The sequence below is a fragment of the Ictidomys tridecemlineatus genome, chromosome 1, assembly GCF_052094955.1.
Source record: "Ictidomys tridecemlineatus isolate mIctTri1 chromosome 1, mIctTri1.hap1, whole genome shotgun sequence".
NCBI classification, from domain to species: Eukaryota; Metazoa; Chordata; class Mammalia; order Rodentia; family Sciuridae; genus Ictidomys; species Ictidomys tridecemlineatus.
The window spans coordinates 90,039,185-90,051,382 of record NC_135477.1 but is presented as its reverse complement, the minus strand read 5'-3'; the positions used below and the strand labels follow the sequence as shown (position 1 = coordinate 90,051,382).

The following is a 12,198-nucleotide window of genomic DNA, read 5'->3' as shown; positions in this document are numbered from 1 at the left end:
AAGCTGGGAACATGCTCTGTGCCCTGCTCTTTCCAGTCAGCTGTGGCAAATTTCCTTTCTGGAGCCCAGCTATGGTTCCACTTTTTGTCCCATGGGATACCTCGTGTCTTAACCTTGCTTCAGGTGACTGCACTCAGTAGAAATGAGAGTCCTAAGACTGAGTTAAAGATTGACAGAACCAGAAATCGAGTTCACATGGCCCACTGCAAGTGCCTGCTCCCCTCAGGCCCTGCCTTCCTGCACCACTCCCTCCATCACTGGGGAAGTGTCTCCATTCACAAAGGCTGTCACTAGACCTCAGGTTACTCAAAGCTTTGACTGAGGGTGGTGTGGAAGCCGAGACAACAGAGCCGCTACCATAACACAGCTGTGGAGGACTCTGGTGACAGATGTGCTGCTTGAATCAGATTTATTTGGCAATAAACATTTCACAAATGGTGTGTGGGGATGGGAAGGACACCTTCATTTCACATAAACAGTGATACCAGGCTGCACCACCTCCTCATAACTGAGGAATTCCAGAGAGGTGTTTGTTGTTATTTATTAATCATTATCCACAAACATATCCATTGCCTTACACAAGCTTCACAGGCTGCCTGCTGGGGGAGCGCAGGTGTGTTGTAGGAAGGGAAAGGAAGAAAAATTGTTATTTTTAGGACTCCTCTTTCCCAAGTTCAGATTCACTTTCAATAGAAACTTAAAAAGTATAGTGTGGTAGACTAACTCATCCACTAGTATCCCCTTAACAGTAGTTTTTCTTTTTCTGAATTCAGTTACCCAAGTTCAACTGAAGATCAACTGAGAATATTAAGTGGAAAATTTAAAAAAATAAGCAATTCATAAGTTTTAAATTGTGTACTGTTCTGAGGACTATGGTAAAATATCTTTTTATGACAGTACATTGTTATAATTGTTCTGTTTTATTATTGATTATTGATTTTAATCTCTTACTGGGCCTGATTTATAAATTAAACTTGATCATAGGTATGTGTGTATAGGGAAAAACAGTATATATAGGGCTCAGTACTTTCCATTGTTTGGCACATCCATGGGGATCTTGGAATGTATTCCCCACAGATTCAGGGGACTATTGTAGCCCCAATTCTTCACTGCTTCCTGTGTTCTCAGTTCTTGCCAGGTAACTTGGCAACACCTTCTCTCTGATTCTGAACCAGGTTATGTGGCCTGCTTTAGCTAATGGAGTATTAGCAAATATTAGATGAGCAGAGGTTGGAAAAAGTACGTGTGCCTTTCCACTTCCCCGCCTGTCCCTCAGCATTCATGATATGTCAAACTAGCCTCCAAGAGGAAGGCCCAAGAACAGGACAGCTGACTCATTGGTCAAAGTTCAGTCTAAGTCACCCGTTTAGAGACTGATTCATGAGCAAAGTAAATGCTTATTGTGTGTCCACTGAGGTTTTGTGGTTGTTTGTTAAAGTAGTTATTATTGTGACAAATCATATGACAAAGGAGGTATAGGCAACATGATATATTGAATGGGCAATTATCTAGTTAAGTTTTAAGACAGTTTAGGTAGCCCACGAGGGAACTCAGATACAAAAGCAATCTCCCTTCAGTGAATTTGGCCTCACCATCATTAGGCAAGAAAGGGAAATTGCAAAATTCTCACCTTTCTCGCTTTGTGTGTGCAGCAGAAGCATTTCCCTGGGGCTTAGAAGTTAAGGTCCACCTACTATCTTGGAGCTCAGCAAGTCTTTGTATAAATTCTGTTTTTAAAAATGCCAAATGGCTGTCCTCACCAAAGACAAAGATAGAAGGCAGGGTGTGGTACCTCCTCCAAGCAGACCTCTGGGGGGCTCCAGCTCATTAGGCCCATTGAGAAATGGAGCTTGAGGCCAGGTGTTTCTCAAATCCAGTCTGCAAAATTTAAATAAGGTGTGTGTGTGTGTGTGTGTGTGTGTGTGTGTAACCTACATGGGGTAGTTAACTTTTAATCTTGCCAAATAACAGATTAACTAAAAATCAAAGCCCCAATCCCCTATCTTCCATCATAGCATTATTAAACAGGACTTGTTCATCCCAAACGAGTGATAAAAACACAATTCCAGTGTAACAGTTTTTCTTCCAAACTTAGTTAGAAATCTTATACCATCATACAGCTGTCCATATCTACCAATCCACCCATTAATCAATAAGTCTCTAACAATTTCTTTTCTTTTCTTTTCTTTTTAAAAGATCTCATATACTTGGGCTGGGGATGTGGCTCAAGTGGTAGCGTGCTCGCCTGGCATGCGTGCGGCTCGGGTTCGATCCTCAGCACCACATACCAACAAAGATGTTGTGTCCGCCGAGAACTAAAAAATAAAATATTAAAAATTCTCTCTCTCTCTCTCTCTCTCTCTCTCTCTCTCTCTCTCTCTCTCTCTCTCTCTCTCTCCCCCCCCCCTCCTCTCTCACTCTCTCTTTAAAAAAAAAAATCTCATATACTTGTGGAACTTTCATTGCAAATGAGTCACTTACTCCTGCCTTCCCTTTGTGCTAGGTGCATCTCCCTGCAGGACTAGTGTTGAAAGGTATGTAATTACATGGGCTCCTGGAAGAACCAGGAGACAGCGAACTCCCCCGCCCCAAAGGCAGGCTGACATCTCTGTGTGGTGTGGGAGGGGTGGATGGGGTGGGCACATGGAAATGCTAAATCTACTCACCACCACGCACCATCAGCATGGGTTTGAGGTGCGCCTCATCCCAGGTGCTTGCCTGAAACAGTCTAAAACAGCCCACACATTCCTTTTTCTCCCACCTACTCCCCAATTTTCTCTTACCCATCTCCCCCTTCTTCCTGCTCCTACAAGCACAGTGATTCATAGAGCAGTACTTACACCAAATATGTTAAGTCGTTAACAAATCCTGCACCATCTTGGTCCTTGGCTTTTAAATTTGGGTTTTAAAGAATGTATAACCTGTTTAGAGAGAGGGAGAAGCCAAATTTACTTCCTGTAGTGGCAAAGTGCACAACGTCTGTTCATCATCTTGATGCCTCTGTTTTGTCAGTGGAGTGGAGTGATAATCCCAGGATGGTGACTGCACACACAAAATAATTTAACTTCTTAAGGGATCATCTCAACCCACAGCTCTCATTCTTATTAGCAGATGTGGAAGCTGGGAATGTTAATGGTGAGATAATTGGAATAGATTGGGACTCTCTCAGGTATTTGCAGGTGTTGAAATGTGAACAATGTTATTATTTAAATGTAAAGAAACCACTAAATAACTCTCCCCTCCACCCCAAATTACTCAGACTAAATAGATAAGGCTGAAGAAAATTCCTTCAAGGTACAGCCACTGGCAGCCTGTGGATTTTCTGCAACCGTGTAAAGCAATGAGGTGCACCTGGGTTTGTAGCCAGTGAGCAGCTGGGGACCCATTCGAATCAGCAAAAGTCTCCACCCCAGCACAAATCAGATTCAATGCAACAGAATTGGGGGTGTTAAAATCATGAAGAAAAAATCATCTCTTTTCCACTTCTTCTCTCCACACACCATCCTTTTCTCCCTCTTTTTATTCTTCTTCCTCTTCCTGCTCTCTTCTTCTTTTTTTCCTCCTCCTCCTCCTCCTCTATCTCCTCCTCCTCTTTCTTCTCCTCCTTCTTCTTCAGAATCAACATCAGATGTTCACTTTATTAAAAATGGAAACAGGGCTGGGGATATAGCTCAGTTGGTAGAGTGCTTGCCTCACATGTCCAAGGCTCTGGGTTCAATCCCCAGCACCACAAAAAAAAAAAAAAAAGGAAACAGTTTGAGTCTTTTTTTCCACCCTCTCTTTCACAGCAACCTTGAATTGAATTAAAAGATTGTACTTGGCAGTCTGCCCACTCCTACTCAGGCCCAGTTTGTCTTATTTTAAAACCCGAATTTGCTTCTTTGGAGGCCAGGAGGCATGAAATGCAGGTAACGCTCAGTTTTCCTATCAATATTCCAAGGTGGCACAGGATGTGTGAAGACATTTGCAAAGCCAAGCTTTGGGAGTAGGGGAGACAGGCGTCATTGGCTGGGGCTGGGGCTGGGACTGGGGCTGGGACTGGGGCCAGGGTGGGTCAGCAATTGTAGGTATTGAGCTGTCTGAGATCTGGGTTAGGGGGCTTGGTAGCAATCTATAAGGAATGCTAAAACATTTCTGGAGGTGAAATGGGAAGGAGAAAATAGTACTTACCAGAACCATTTTCAGGAAGAGAACTGAAAGGAATCATTTGATAAACTGCTTAAGAGTAAGGGGGGTATTTTCAGGTAAGAGTTCGTGGGGGTTTTGTCTGAAAAGAGGATGCAAGTTGAGATCAGAACCGAACTACTTAGGACAACAGAGGGGTGAATGCCACAGCAGTATGCTTCATGCCCCCCCCTGCAGACCTGCAGACCTGCCCCTTCTCAAAAGAGACGTTGAACACTCATTGATTTGAAGAGATTCTAAGTCCCCGGTCACCTCTATATCTGAGATGACCCGGCCCAAGGTTGTGTGGTGGTAGGATGAGAGCACAGCCCATTGAATCCCTGGACTGGAATTTATGGAGATGGGATTAATCTATGCCAGGTCAACATGAGCTACAGAACACACTGTTCCAGGGGACAGACTAGCAGATGGAAGTCTCATGCCAGTGGCCAGTCTTCATGGGCCTAAGAGCTGCCCACTTTCCACAAGACAGAACACTGTCTGCGCTCCTGTCTAGGAGCTTCTTGGAGACTATGGTGTTGGAGTTGGCTCACGTAGATTGGACGGCATGACTTTCATACTCCCCAGCCTTCCTCCAGGTGCTGCCTGAGCTCTTGGGGGCTGTCACCAGGGGAACTGTTGGGCCAGGTGAGGGTAGTTCATGTTCAATGGAGAGGTTGCCTCTGATGAGGACACGTAAGAAATCAGGCCTACGGCCACTTAGACTTATCAATGCCATCTCTGTGCATTTGGGGTGGATAGGTGCTGAGAATATGATGCCGCAGAAGACAGATTGGGTCCCCAACTAAATTCACAGCTGGGCAAAAGAGAGGACAGATAGGAGTTAACACAACACAGCAGCCAAGCTGTGGTGGGGAAATGGTGTGTGGGTGCTGCCCTCTCCCTCCCATCACCTGTATCGAAGGGCAGGATTTTCAAACTCTTTAAATAACTTGATTGAATAAATGTTGAAAGGAAATAATTTGAATCTGGAGACAGCTCTTATCCCTAACACCCTGGGTGAGGAGCAGACTGGCAGGAACAGCAGGGTTCTATTTGGCAGGAGCAGGCTGGAGCAGAGGAGGCGGGACTTTTGGAAAAAGAGGTAAAAGCCAGAGCATGGTAGGTCTTAAAAGCCTGGCTAGAAGATCTCCCCCTGCACAGGAGTCAGAGCTAATCTCTGATTGTTAATTTACAAGGGCAAAGGCAATGTATATCTTTATCTCTTGGTACTCAGCATAATGTGGGTGTGGCTGTCAATTGCCCTCAAATATTCACTGGCTAGGCACCTGGAGAGATGACATTTCCCAGCCCCCTTGACAGCTGGGTGAGGCCATGTGGCTAAGTTCTGGCCAGTTGTAAGAGAAAATGATACATGCAACTTCCAGATCACATCCTGGAAAGGGAAGCCTCTTACCTCCTTCGTCTGTCATTCCTCCTTCTTGTGGCCAGAACACAGATATGGTGGGGGTGAGCCAGTTTCCATTGAGAGGGCCAGGTCAATGTCCCAGGGAAGAGTAGAGGAACAAAGAAAGGGGATTTGGAATCCTAAGCAGCCCCAAAGAGCAGAATTGCTTTTCCACCCTCAACTGCCCTCTCCCTGAAGACACATATAGGAGAGAATTGAACTTCTTTTATCTTTGGACCGTAGTACTTTGAGATCTCTTTATTATAGCAGCTTAACTTGTACTAAGTATTACACAAGGGCTCAATATGGCTGCCAAACTCACTATTAATTACTTTGGAAAATTCACAAAGGAAATGTCAATATGTGACTGTGGAAATAAATGAAGACCAACCAAATAAATGCAGAAAAAGGTATTTATTCAGAATTGGCAATAGTGAGGGAATCATCCAACATCATGGATATTTGGGTACAGACTCAAAAGCAAGGAGAGGAGAAAGAGAGAGTTAGAGAGGGGAAAAGGTCAGATTTCAGGCATGATTGGAACCTTTTGGAATGGGGATGCTGTAGATAGGTCAAATTGAAGTGGGCATCTTGCGTGGTTAGTTTAAGATGTATATTTGACTTTCTCTTGTTGGTCCTAATTTGGAAGCAGGGACAAAAGTTAGGAAAGCCATCAGTTATTAATCAAGCCCATATAAGTGGATGTTCCAGAAGGGACTGTTGAGCTTCTTGGACTGTCACTAGAAAGTGCAAACTAGCTCCAAGGTTTGACTTAGAGCAGTCTGGCTTCCTGGGCTGTTTATTGTAGATAAAGGGTTGGTTTCCTGGGCAGGTCACTGCAGGTGTGGATCAGAGTTCTGTTTTTATGTGTCATCTGGCTACTGTATATTAAATCTTTCCTGGCTAAGAGGAACAGCCCCATCACAAAGGGGAAATAGCAGTGGCAATCTTAGATAGGCAAATTCACCAGCACAGAACAGTGAAGGTGGTTAGACAATTTCACTCATTCCCAGTACAGAAAGTGTGCTTGAGCTGCACTGAAGACTGGCCAAAAAAGTGGCACAAGAGAGGCCCAAGGGCAACGGAATGGGAGTTCTCTGAGTCAGGCTGACCAGTGTCAGGATTTCTGTGATGCTCATAGCTAAAGGGCATTAGGATTTCAGTTGGTCCTGTCTTTGGCCAGAAAGAGTGGCTGGTGGGCTCAATGCTCCACATCTCCCAAAACTTAAGCAAGAGAACAGTGTTCCAGACCACCTTTCTCACCCATCCCAGGTCCTCAGAGGCCCTGCAAGCTGCAAAGCATACTTTGTGGATTTAACAGTCCAGTGGTCACTAAAAGAATTTACTTTTCTTAGCATGATGCCAGTTGTGAACAGGACCAAATGCACGAGAAGGCTGCTCTGCTGATTGTCTGCAGATGTCTGAATGGTACCCAGCTGGCAGGGCCATGCTTGCTTTCAAACCTGGTTTCCATTCCAGGGGCGTGTGGGAAGAGGGACCCTTCTTCATGGAATTGAGGGCAACGTGCTGAGAGCTGGCCTTGAGCTGTCTTCCTGATTGGGTAACACCTCTCCTTCTGGTCATTAGGTTCAGACACTCCCTCTCCTGCGCTTTGGTTTCCAAGAACATAGAGTGTGGCTCTCTGTTGGATACAGTGCTGCTTTATGCTCTGTTCTCCTGTTACTTAATCTCCCCCCAGTACTGCAGGCCCTTCCTTCCCATGGTTTTCTGAGTCCCCAAGAACTTTAGGAAATCTCAACAGAGTCTGGGCTCTGTTCACACCCCAGGCAAGCCCAGGAAGGGAGATGACTGATTTTAGCTAGCTGTCCCATTGCCTGCTCTCAGTTTTCCAAAATGGAGCATTTCCAAAACAAGGGACTCTTGCTTCTTTCCCCAAATCCTTCTCTCTTCTCTCAGTCTTACCTATTATTTGGCATCACCATTTGTTCAGTGGATCAAACCCTAAACCACATGACCATCCTTATTGTTTTTTTTCTCTGATACCAAAGACTGAACCCCAGGGCACTTTACCACTGAATCACATCCCTAGCCTTTTTAATTTTTTATTTTGTGGGAAGAACTCTCTAAGTTGCTTAGGGCCTTGCCAAGTGGCTGAGGCTGGCTTCCTCCTGCCTCAGCCTCCCAAGCCACTGGGGTTACAGGCATGCATCACTGCACCCAGCTAAGGGCCATTCTGTTTTTTGTTTTGTTTTTTATTTGGTACAGGGGACTGAACTCAAAGGCATGTGACCACTGAGCCACATCCCCAGCCCTATTTTGCATTTTATTTAGAGACAATGTCTCATTGAGTTGCTTAGTGCTTCACTTTTGCTGAGACTGGCTTTGAACTCGTGATCCTCCTGCCTCAGCCTCCTGAGCAGCTGGAATTACAGGCATGTGTCACTGCACGCAGCTAAGGGCCATTCTTGATTCTTCTTTTCCCTTGCCTCCCACTTTACTATGTCCTGTTCATGTCTCCCTTCAAAATATAGATGGAAAGGATTTGCCTTTCTCCATCTCACTGTTGCTGTTTCTTGTGACAACTTTTGACTAGTTCGCCCCACCCTTCTACTTATTCCCCGCCCATTCATCTCTTAGATGGTGCCAAGAATGAGACTCTTACATCATCCTATTCTGCATGAAATGTCTACAGTTCCGCATGACCTGCTCCACCCTCTCCAGCTCAGCCTCCACCTCCCTCGGCTCCACTTAAGTGGGTTTTTTCTCCTTTCCTCAACACGTTGACCTCTTTCCGAATCCATTTTCTACCTTTCCCATAACTGGCTTCTACTTCTTTTTTCATTTCTCATCTTAAATGTCCTGTTCTCAGATGAGTCCCTGATTGCTATCCAAATGACAACTCCCACATACCCTTTCCTCTCCATAGCAGATTTTGTGGCTTTTAAAGTATTTTGCTGATTCTTCATTGTTTATCATATCCCTTGACTATAAGAGTTTGTTCACTAATGTATTTCCAGTGCTTGGCACAGAATAGTTTTCTAGAATTAAGTTTTGAATTGATAGTTAGATAGGTAGATTGGTAGATGGAGAGTCTTCTTAGGGCGTCACAGATTAGGCTCAAATTCCTCATAAAGGTCGCTTAGGTCTGTCATTCCAGAGCTAAGCCAAGCTAACCCAGGCCTTACTCTATAACTTGAATAGATGTCAATTCATTCAATTCAGTATTTATGGAATGTGTACTTCATGCTAGTCCCTGGAGATCTGACTACAAATGAGACAGTCACAGAACTTGCAGAAAACAGGGTGGGAGAAAATTAAATATGCAATTATAGTATAGGGGAGGGTAACATAAAATTATGACTGGAGAAACAGAGGGTACTGTCACAGCCCATCAAAGAAGCAGCTGAATGTAATCCAGGCATTCAGGAGAGAACAGTCGCTCTCCTGAGCACCTGATGGCTCCTGTTCTAATCATCTTTTGGGTTTAAGAAGGTAGAATTATGATTCTCACAAGAGTAGCCACCAGTTTTTACTATTAATTAAGCATTGTTCTAGGCACTTCAAATACCTCTTATCCCTACAACCAGCCTGCCAGCTAAGTACAATTTTCACCTCATTGCCAATGAGCAAACTGTCAAAGTAAGTTGCTAAGCCCCAAAGCCTGTTTTAGGACAGAATCCCTGAGAAATCAACGGGAATGGAGATTTGTGTGGGGGAGGGCTATTTTTTTTTTATTTATACATGACAGTGGAATGCATTACAATTCTTTTTTAAAATAATTTTTAGTTGTAGATGAACACAATACCTTTGTTTATTTTTATGTGGTGCTGAGGATTGAACCCAGTGCCTCACAAGAGCTAGGCAAGTGCTCTGCCACGGAGCCACAACCCGAGCCCCTCTTTTATTCTTAAACACACAGAGGTATCTCACGTTAATGAGGTCTAGAAAGTGGCCATTTCAGAGTGAAGCCTGAATATAGCTCTGGGCCTCAGGAAGTAACACCTACTATCTGTAACTTGGCAAAGGAAGGATAAGAATTGAGATGGGAGACCCTGATCAGCCAGACTCAGGTTTCCATAGCTGTTGACTTGTCCTAAGCCAGGGAAAAGTAAGTACCAGCAAATCAGAGGCCCACGGTCACAGGGAGAAACAACACACTGAAAGGTCCTGGAGATGGAGAGTGAGACTGTGCAGCCGGGACCTGGAATTTCTAGGAGAGGGAAGGAAGACGTGAAAAAGGAGGGTCCATTTCCATTTACAAGATTTCCAACAGTTTTTTTTTTTCCACAGTGACTATGCATTCAGCTCTCTACTAAAATGCTTTAGGAAACAAAATATTAGACAAGAAACCCCAATTATTTTATCTCTAGTACTCTGGCACATCACATTCCTTATAAAACAGTGGCTACTGTTCCAAATCAAAGATTAAACACACTTCCCGTCTTAACTTTATGATATACTCCATATCTAGAGTGTCCTAAGAACTTTCTTTTCAAAGTCTTAGGAAAATGAGGGCAAAATTACTTGAAGCTCCCACAAAAGATTAGTCTTTCACAAAATATGTCCTATTACCCCACAAAAAGGTCTTATTTGAGGCTAAAATATATGATTAAATCAATTAATAGAAGAAGAGATGATCCTGAGCATAACAAGTGATTAATCATGGAGAACTGTCCAAGAATTCCAGTGCCTATGGGACTCAAACGTGTTCCTTGTCATTCTGATGAAGAAGCAGGTGCCTATTCTTAAGCAAGGATGGTCCCCAAGCAAGGCCTGAGAGCCTTTCAGTTTTCAGTTCTAGGACCACACTTCAGATGTGTTCCCAATGGAAACAATATTTTAGGTCAGACTCAAATCCAGTTTTTTCTCACCCTCTTGAAAATGAAGCAAACACTTGATGCAGTGGCTTCGTACAGAATAAAGTTTCATGAGATGCTCTTTGCTTTTCCCATGAAGTGGACAATGCTTCCACTCCTTGATATGTAACAGTGACATAGTTGGAAGTATTCTTGTGAGGTCCTTATATAGCAATCTGGCACAAAATGGGAAGGACTGATCCCCTAGATCCACTTTATAAGTAAATGACCGCAAGTTTCACAGAGTTTCTCTGCAAGGGCCCAGTCAGAAGGGCTGCGTAGTAATGCGAGGAACAAAGCGAGTGTATGAGGGAGGATTGCTGCTCCACGGGCAGTTGTGATGCCTCAAAGTTGTCTACCAAATCAGGGCCTATTCATTAAATTTCAGAAAAATAAATGAACAGAAAAATGCCTGAAGTTGATCTGCCTGGTACTTCCTCCCAGAGTAAGCGTTTAGGTATTCACACAGACTGAACAGGAACTGCTGAATATCAGTCTGTGAGTATTTTGCAGCAATTTTTTCTAAAGGAATGAATACTGGGATGGAATGATGAGGGATTCAGAGTGGCTTCTGTATGACAAGGTCCACAAAATAGGAATCCAGTAAGTTTCCCTCAAAAGCAGTGCTGATACAGACACAGGCTCCATGGCTGGTCACTTTTCCACTGAGCCCTGTAAAATGATATGCTTGCAGAATGGCTTTCATGGTTTCCTGGTTTCTTTCCAAAACATCTTGCTCACTGATCTCTACTGTTTGGTCAGGTTGTATGTTGGCAGAAGATGCTTCAACTCTGACTTGCCTTTGCTTCCCTTCAGCCCTTAGTTTATCTTGAATGTGCCTCAGTTGGTGAATCTTGGTTTCAAGAGCACTTTCCTCTGCTTGAGCTCTCTGCAGTTCTTCAGATCCTTTGTGGGATTTGCTCGCCTGAGCCTCTAATCTTTCCAAGTGAGCTAAAACACCTCCTGTGGACACACCGTCTTGACATAAAAGTGTGTGTGCACTCCATCTCCTCCTCAAATTCCTGTCTTCCTATGAAGTTGTCCAGTCAAGTCTAATGAAGTCCTGCCAGGGGGTCCACAGGCCTTCCATTCACCTTCCTCTCTTCTTCACCCAAGTCTGGGAAGAGAATTCCCGCCATCCCCGCCTTCAAACATCAGCGTCAGTCCCAGCGTGCTTTGCGCTCCTTCTGAACAAAAACATGGCGGCGCTCAGGGCTCCTCGCTGATCCCAGGATGCACCAGGGAACAGTCCTGGCTGCTAAGGTTGTTAGGAAGATGGTGTCCTCTGGGGCGGAGCTGCAGATCCTGGTACAATACTTGGTGCTTGGAAAATATCTATGGCAGGCTCTGTTCTCCTGGCTGGTGGAGGGGGGCGGCACTGGTAGCGCAGGCTTGTCATGCAGCTACCATAGCGATATATCTTCACCTGCTCACGGCAGCTTACCTTCGTGAGTTGGGTGCATGCGTAAAGTGATTACAATTCTTATTACACATTTAGAGCACAAGTTTTCATATCTCTGGTTGTATACACAGTATATTCACACCAATTCACGTCTTCATATCTGTACTTTGGGTATTAATGATCCTCACATTCCACCATCATTAATAAACCCATGTCCCCTCCCTTCCCTCCAACCCCTCTGCCCTATCTAGAGTTAGTCTATTCCTCCCATGCTCTCCCTCCCTATCCCACTATGAATCAGCCTCCTTATTTCAAAGAAAACATTTAGAATTTGGGTTTTGGGGATTGGCTAACTTCACTTAGCATTGTCTTCTCCGGCTGCATCCATTTACCTGCAAATGCCATGA

At 44.3% G+C, this 12,198-nt stretch overlaps 1 pseudogene; it reads right to left on the bottom strand.

The window, feature by feature from the left end:
* Positions 1 to 10,400: 10,400 nt before the first annotated feature.
* On the bottom strand, positions 10,401 to 11,485 carry LOC101956280 (centromere protein O-like; annotated as a pseudogene).
* Positions 11,486 to 12,198: the final 713 nt, after the last annotated feature.